The following is a 7,153-nucleotide window of genomic DNA, read 5'->3' as shown; positions in this document are numbered from 1 at the left end:
AATAGCGAAACTCGGACGACTTTCCCTCTGAATTACATGTTAACAGCAAATACACTTTAGACAATACTGGACACTTCCGCATTCTGCCGTAATAAACTGCGAGACATGTTGACAGCGGCGCACCTGGCGGCCCGACCTTGATTGAAACTACACAAGTTGCATGTTAAAATTGATAAAAATAATGAAAATTCACAGCCTGTTTCCAGTCATTCGACCGGGTCAGGAATGGAATGAATGAAGCCCCGTCTAGTGGCGAGGATAGGAATTGTGCCAGCTGCCGAAGCCTGTCGCACTCATCTGGGGCAATGATTAATGAATGACAGATGAAATGAAATGGTACTGGTGATCGTTGCTGGAATGAAATACGACAGGCAATACCGGAGTAACTGGAGAAAAACCTCACCCACCTCCGCTTTGTCCAGCACAAATCTCACATGGAGCGACCGGGAGAATCACGGAACACAGCAGTTAGAGGCAGGTGCACTGTCGCCTGAGCCACGGAGGCTCTTGATAGAAATAATGAAACTAAATAAATATTTTTGCGTTGCTCTACGACGAAAGTTGTATGTTGATACAGATAGAAATAATGAAACTCAATAATGATTTCGCTTTGTCCGATTTGTTGCCTGAATGGTCAGCGTTGTGACCTTCTGTTCAGAAGGTCACGGATTCGATTCCTGGAGGGTTCCGGGATTTTAATCGCGTCTAATTATTTCCTCTGGTTCTGGGACTGGGTGTTTGTATTTGTTCCAACACTTTCTTTTCGTTTTCAGACAACACAATACACTTCCAACCATCAGAGAAACATGCAATAGTGATTACTAGACCTCGGATTTTAGGTGCTAAAATGTTATTCAATTGCCTAAAATAGGCTCTTAAATAGGTTCTAAAATACCATATTCTTGGGCAGATTCAATGTTACGTATTTTAGTAGGTGTGGCCGTTGTTGAACAGCAGTGAACAGAAATCAGTGAAGCAACAGATGTCCTTGTTATCATTTTTTTTTGCTAGGGGCTTTACGTCGCGCCGACACAGATAGGTCTTATGGCGACGATGGGATAGGAAAGGCCTAGGAGTTGGAAGGAAGCGGCCGTGGCCTTAATTAAGGTACAGCCCCAGCATTTGCCTGGTGTGAAAATGGGAAACCACGGAAAACCATTTTCAGGGCTGCCGATAGTGGGCCAACTCGCCCGGTCTTGTTATCATTTAATTTTGTCTTGTCATCATTTTGGGTAAACAAAAACATTAAAAAAACTGAAGAATTTATGCAAAGCAAATTATTGTATATAGCTTTCTTATTTAAAAATTATTACATATTTAGGCCTATGAAGAAATGGACTATGAAGAAAATTTATGTTCAAAGAGATTTTTATACATGACTTGTGAGGCAGGGTGTGCCACGTGTAAGTGGCCCTTTCCTGTCGTTTTGTAATATCCGCTAATATGCAATATGCGATTCCAGAAGATTGTTGTCATTGGCCAAAATTCAAGTGTTTTTATTGGCCAGTATATTAGGATTTTTATTGGTGAATGTGGCAAACAGGAGTGTTGCTATTGGTTATTTGTAATCAGTTGTTTTCCTGTTTGTGGCTTCTCGCGTGTGCGAGTTAATTTGTCCGCGTCTTTGAATTTGGATCACTACAGCGGGCGGACGCGTTTTGCGTCCGTCACGCAATGGGTCTTCAGCCGGCCACGGTAAGCGCTGTTTTGGCCTTATGTTATTTAAATGCATTCTTATGTTTCGGACTATTCCCACTTAATGTAAGTTCAGTAATTACGCAGAAGTTCATTTTGTGTGCCGGAGTTATCTCTAATTTTCCACATTTTCCAAAATCGAGCATTTGTAACATGTGGTGGTACGGAGAACTGGAACTATGGGAAATATAATTTTAAAGTTTTTTATTTAAAGTGTTTGAAGGATTTCATTTTTGTAACTCTGGACTCTGCTGGAATTATTTTATGTAGCGGCAAGAGATATTAATTTAAATATGTGTGTAATAATTTTTTTTAGGGAAACATCAAGATAATATGGAACTGTAAATGAACATTGCAAGATTCGAGAATTGTTGTGAAGTGATTTTTTAGTACGTCAATTTTATGTAATTGATAATTTAAATTAATGTCAGCAAACTTGTAAAAAGACACTTGGGATGTTTTAACTTGAAGAATTTCTTGAAGAATTATTTGAAAATTATTTTTTGTATTTCTATATGTCAAAATTATAATCTGATGAAAATGTAAATGTGCTTTAGTTGTGAAACTTCCTATACCGCCTGTGCGGTTATTGCTGTTGAACAAATGTGATGGTTGTTTGAGACAACGCGTACACAAATAATAATAATAATAATAATAATAATAATAATAATAATAATAATAATAATAATAATAAATATTGACATAAATGAATGAGAATGAAGAAATAGTAGTAAATAATATACATACTTAATAATATGAATAAGGAAATAGTAAAATGAGGCAGTGGCGGTGAATTCACATCAGAACATGGAAACGTGACGAGTATCTTTCAATACGTAATATTAAATCAAATACAAGGGAACACTTACAGGCCTAAAAATGACAACTAAGAGAGGAGAGTGGAAGGTGCTTGGAACCCTATGATGTCCTTGCGAAGATGTGGCGTTATGGGGGAGAAAATACATAAAGGAGTCACCCTCTAGCACAACTATATTAAAAATAACAAACGAAAAATTACAAGAAACAAAGTTAAATCACAAAACAGCTGATACTTAACGCTTTTGACAAACTGATACAATTACGAATCCAAAAACACAAATGAATGGATTGTTGATTTTAAAAAAACAGGTGCAAGACTTGAAATTACAAACAGCTGGAATCTAGGGCAAACTCAAACACGTTGAATTTAAAACTTTAAAAATGACATTAAACAAGGAAATATCGAAATACCAAAGCAATTAAATTAAATGAAACGAGAAAACATTGAGGATAACATTGAAATAACACTTACCCAATAAAACTGGACCTCATAGGGTTCCAAGCATCTTCCACTCTCCTCTCTTTGTTGTCATTTTTAGGCCTGTAAGTGTTCCCTTGTATTTAATTTAACATTGCTTATTGAATGATACTCGTCACGTTTCCAAGTTCTGATGTGAATTCACCGCCACTGCGTCATTTTACTATTTCCTTATTCATATTATTAAGTGTCTGCGTTATTTTCTATTTCTTCATTCACATTTTATGTCAACTTATTATTTTTAATAATATTATTATTATTATTTTTAGTATTATAATTTCCGCAACATTTATTATTTTTATTACCGTATTATTATTATTATTATTATTATTATTATTATTATTATTATTATTATTATTATTATTATTATTATTATTTGTGTACGCGTGGTCCTCGAAGCAACGCTACAGTAGGGTTTAATTAAAATATCATGTTTATTTTGCTAAATTGATAACAACTCGTTAGGGGGAAATGTAAAACAAGTTTCCTTCACCTCTTTGCTGCAAACGTCACAGAATATAACTTTATCATCCGATGTGAACTGGGGAAACTCATGTTACTTTTTAATTAAAGGCGACTTGGAACCTGACACTTTCGGCATAATTCACACACTAAACAAACGGGAATACCGACATGTTCTCACAGAATGAAATAGGCTCTCAAATAGGTTCTAAAATACCGTATTTTTAGGCAGATTAAACGTTTATTCCATCAGGTCAGTGGATATTGTCTTCACCCGCGTGACAGCCTACGGAAGTGTTCGCTGCGGGAGGTTCTGAAGGCTTTCCGGGGTGTGTGGTTTACAGTTTTCCGATTTTAAGATTTTGTTTAAGATACTGAAAACGAGTCAGCAAATATTGTATTTTCTCTGAATAGACTACATTAAAAGTATTTTAACCATTTAGGGATAAAAATAGGACTTAGGCAAATATAGGTTCTAATGTGAATTCAAACATTTTTAGGCACTGTGGAACCACCGTTTCTAACCTTATAAATACATGAAACGTGTAAATACAACTTCATTTTAAATTCTGTCTTCAAGAACAAAATAGGCATTTCCCTAAAATCCGAGGTCTAGTGATTACATCCCTCCATACAGGGTTGGCGTGAGGAAGGGTATCCAGCCGTAATAAAATAGGGCCAAATCCACATGTGCGACACAGCATGCACCCACGACTCAACAGATCTGGGAAAGAAGGTAGGAAAATAATTTTTGTTTTATGTCTATTTTCTATTAATGTTCTTCATGTAATTGATCTAAGATAAGAATACTTGTTGAAAACTCAATGTTAAACCTTATGTGAAGTGTATACTAATGTTTTACAATATTGGAATTTATTTACAATGTTTTGTCTCGAGGAAAGCGAAAGGAAGATTTCGATAGCTGAGCAAGTTCAAAGTTATTGCAGCCAAAAACAGCACAAACCTTACCAAACATGATCCAGTGCTTGCATGAATGTAATTACAAAAACGTTTGTCACCGGATAAATTAAATTTTCACGAAAATCTTCTTCTTAACGCAAATCCAAGATCAAAATTTCATACTGCATAAGCTGGTCGCACTCGTTACTATACTCAGTTTTAAGGTCGTCCCGCTATGTGCGCTGGCAATAAATGTCTTGCGATATCTCGTATTCTCTGTAGTGTATTTGTTAACAGGTAGCACGTGAATATTCTCTCCCATTTGCAGCCCTTTTGTCCTCAAGTAATTATATCTTCTTCGGAATAATTTTCTTGTCTAACACATTCTACTCCTCTTTCCCCTTTTGCAACTAAACGTATTCCACTTCAAATCAAAATCAAATCAAAATCTCTTTATTTGCAAATGAGGTGCAAATGGTACACTAAAATAAATTATTGTCAAACACTAAATATTAAATTAACAATAGAACTACTTACAAATATAGTCAACTGATATACAGTATGTGGAATTACTTCAAATGATACTATACAACTGGTATAAGATTAAACTTTACATTGCATTTATTTACTTTTTTTACCCATTCTGGAACCTAAGTAGCATAATGACCTGCTGCTTCTTAACCAGAGCCCCTTTTGCCACCACTTTTCAGAGTTCCTGAAGGGCCTTCACAGCTACCGTAGCGGTCCCAGGGCCCTCGAAGTCCCCACTGTACTTCACCCCTACAGGCAGTCCCCTACTTTGACTGTCCAACTCCTTAGACCAGGGGATGGAATTAATTTAATCACACATTTTTTTCAATAACCTGCACTGGTCGAATGCCCTCTAACACTTAATTTACTTTTTTCTGTTGCTGTTTATTCTCTTCTTGAATATCTGTACAGATTTTGGAAAAGGATCAAACACTACCCCTGGTAAACTGTTCCACTCCTTCACACCCTTCCCAATGAATGAAAATTTACCCCAACCGCTTCTGCTAAAATTCCTTCTAATTTTATATTTGTGGTCTGTCCTGCCGATATAATTATTTTCCAACTGAAGCCTCTCACGGTTATCTCCCCATGCTTCTTCTCCTGTATAGGCTCTATATAATCCTATAAGTCTGGTTTTCTCCCTTCTCTTACTTAAAGTTTCCCACCCAAGTTCCTTTAACATTTCTGATACACTACTCTTTCTCCTGAAATCCCCTGTTACAAATCTTGCTGCTTTCCTCCGCACACTATCTATTTCTTTTATTAGGTATTCTTGGTGAGGATCCCAAGCACTGTTTGCATATTCCAATAATGGACGAACCATACTTAAGTAACTTTTTTCTTTTAATTCTTTATTGCATCCTTTAAGTAGTCTCATTATGACATGTAACGATCTGTATGCTTTCCCAACAATGTCATCAACATAACCCTTCCAGTGCAAATTACTTTCAAATCTCACACCTAAGTATTTGCACTTGCCATCTTTTGGGATAACTACCTCATCCAAAGTATATTCAAATTCAGTTTTAAAGCTCCTCTTTGTAAAAGTTGTAACAGTTGATTTGCCTCCATTAACCTTCATATTATTTTCTTCAACCCATTGTTGGATACTTTCAAGGTCCCTTTGTAATTCTGAACAATCCTCAATGTTATTTATTTCCCTATAAACGACTATGTCATCTGCATACAATCTTATTTTTGATGTTATATTGTTCTTTAAATCATTTGCGTATATTAAGAAAAGTAACGGACCGATTATACTACTCTGTGCAATTCCCTTCCAAACTTTCTCTTCCTGCGATACATTATTTCCTACTTTAACTTTCTGAACCCTTGAATTTAGAAATGTTTTTATCGAACGTGTAACCCTTACGTCCAATCCTATTCCCTCCAATTTCTTTAATAATATTCCATGTTCCACTCTATCAAAGGCTTTGGAAAGATCTATGGCTATGCAATCTAACTGACCTCCTGAATCCAACTGATCTGATATGTCCTGCTGAAATCCCACCAATTGTGTCTCACAAGAAAATTTCTTTCTAAATCCATACTGGCTCCTCATGAACCAATTTTTATCATCACATATCCCTCTGATGTACTTCGATATTAAACTCTCCAGTATTTTACAAACTATACTGGTCAGGCTGATTGGTCTGTAGTTCTCTGGTTTCCTTTTATCACCCTTTCCTTTATAAATTGGTATTATTATAGATTTCTTCCATTCCTTTGGTATTACACTATTATTTATTACATAGTCAAAGAGAAATTTTAAATAAGGCACAATGTACCACCCCATTGTCTTTAATACCTCCCCAGTAATTTGATCACTTCCTGCTGCTTTTCCTTGCTGAAGCAGTTGGATTTCTCTGAAAATATCTTCATTTGTGAATGAGAAGCTTCTTGTTTCCCTCTGTGTCTCTCCCTCTCTATCTTCTGTTATGGTTTCCAACTCCTGACAATCATCTACTGAATCTCTGAATTCCCTACGAAATAGGTTTGCTTTTTCAGTATCTGTTAAATAGTGTTCACCCCCTTCTCGCACCATTGTAGGAATTTGGATTCCTTTTCCTTTTTTATTCCTGGTGTATGAATACGGCTTTTTCCACTTCCCTTTGCGATCATTACCCTATTGAAGTATGCCATTCATGTAATTCTCTTTTGCTTCCTTTTTCACTCTATTCAGTTCCCTCATTAGCTGTTTTCCAGTTTCTCTACTCTCCCTACCCTCTTTGATTTTCCTGTTTACTATTCTACATTTTCTTTTTAATT

The sequence above is a fragment of the Anabrus simplex genome, chromosome 1 (genome assembly GCF_040414725.1).
Source record: "Anabrus simplex isolate iqAnaSimp1 chromosome 1, ASM4041472v1, whole genome shotgun sequence".
Taxonomy (NCBI): Eukaryota; Metazoa; Arthropoda; class Insecta; order Orthoptera; family Tettigoniidae; genus Anabrus; species Anabrus simplex.
Note: the sequence above shows the minus strand (reverse complement) of the source record.